This window comes from Penaeus monodon, chromosome 23, assembly GCF_015228065.2.
Source record: "Penaeus monodon isolate SGIC_2016 chromosome 23, NSTDA_Pmon_1, whole genome shotgun sequence".
In the NCBI taxonomy this organism is placed as follows: domain Eukaryota; kingdom Metazoa; phylum Arthropoda; class Malacostraca; order Decapoda; family Penaeidae; genus Penaeus; species Penaeus monodon.
In genome coordinates this window covers 18,515,369-18,517,008 of record NC_051408.1, presented here as the reverse complement: position 1 = coordinate 18,517,008, position 1,640 = coordinate 18,515,369, and the positions used below count along the sequence as shown (strand labels likewise).

At 37.1% G+C, this 1,640-nt stretch overlaps 1 non-coding gene across 1 annotated transcript; it reads left to right on the top strand.

Annotated features, from left to right (window-relative positions):
• The first annotated feature begins 1,077 nt into the window (after positions 1 to 1,077).
• Trnal-caa lies at positions 1,078 to 1,194 on the top strand. Its single transcript has 2 exons — positions 1,078 to 1,115; positions 1,150 to 1,194. It is a non-coding gene; the product is annotated as a tRNA-Leu (tRNA).
• Positions 1,195 to 1,640: the final 446 nt, after the last annotated feature.

The window sequence follows — 1,640 nt, the reverse complement described above, 5'->3', positions numbered from 1 at the left end:
AAAATACCAGTGCACTTGATTTTAATGTGGTTTTCTCAGAATGCAGGAAATTCGAACAATAATGTAATATATCCTACCAAAAGGATAAATTACATCTGTGTTTTGCATCAGTACATTTAGGTAGTCTGCCAGTAAAACCAGTCAGAATGGTGCCCCCTTCCGGCAACACAGGAATTCCTTTTCAGCTCTTCAAGTGCATAGGGAGATTAATGCAACCTGAAAGCGCCGAAAGCAGCTCCACATCTCACAGTTCACAAGGCACAGAAGCCCCAGTTTCACCCAGCCTGTTTCCCTTATTTTTTCCTTGTTGTGACTGGTGGGAATCTTCCATCTTCGTGTAAACAGCAATGTCGTAAGGTGTAAGTAAATCTTACTCTGGTGTTCCATTATGCGTGTTGCTCAGATATTTCGTGGCTAGCCGTCTAGCCTGACTATTTTAGAATGCAATAAAATTGAAAGATGATTTTTATGACGTGATATAGGCAACATGAAGCTGAATTTACTGTATCTGTGGATTTTGGCTCTTATCGTTATTTTACTAATATTCTAACTTTGCTCTACAATTTTTTACACTAGGTATGAAGTCACCCAGTAGATTTTATTTCTATTTGATACTCATATTTAATCTACCATTCTAATCCTTATTAATTTTGGGAAATTTGCATGAATATTGCTCAAGACAACGGAACAGCGTCGAATGCGAAGTTCACGACGATAAAAACAAAAACTTGAACGCGTGAGGGAAATGGAAATGAGAAATCAGCAGTAATTGCTAAGGAGGAAATCCTTTTCCAGGCTAGGAAGCCGTATTGGTTGGACATTTCAACTCTTTTCCAAATCTCCCTCATTATAGGTAATGTAATTAACCAATATAAATATATCTGAAATTAATTAACATTATCGCTGCCATGAATTTTGAATACACGAAAAAAATATACTTGATGTTATCTTACAGAAAGCGACATGCCGGTGTCAAAAATATATATTCCGTAAATTAAAGAGTACATTTCAGCTAAAATAATTCGGCTGTACTGCTATTCAGATAAGTTGATTACCCGTTATCGTTATCTTCATCAAGTCAGGATGGCCGAGTGGTCTAAGGCGCCAGACTCAAGGTAAACTTCCCTTCCGATAGAAGGGCCATGGGCTTTCTGGTCCTCTCTGAGGGCGTGGGTTCGAATCCCACTCCTGACATAGCTTTTGATGCAAGCCTTTATAGTCCTAACAAAACTTGTGGGTAAGTCTATATCAACCGTAAAAGATAAAGGAAACAAAGAAAGAAAAAAAGGGAAAGAAAACGCGAAGTAAAATGGTATTATTTGCAAATGTTTTACAGAGGAATAAAATACAAAAGGTAAAGTGAGGTAAATTTGACCTTAATAACTCTCGTGTCAGCAAAGGTCAGGATCAATGAGCTAGCAATCAGAGAGCGCGTGTTGCAGGACAAACTCATTTCACTGCCAATGCATAGAATCTCTCAAAACCGATTGTCTTCACAGTAGACAAGAGAAGCTTATAATGACAAAATTTGCATTTGATATGATATTCAAAAGACCAAGAAACTGATTATGCCATTCATTTTATAAGATACAAGGCAAATAACTATGATCAATCAATCGAATTTACATCGAATTATCCAA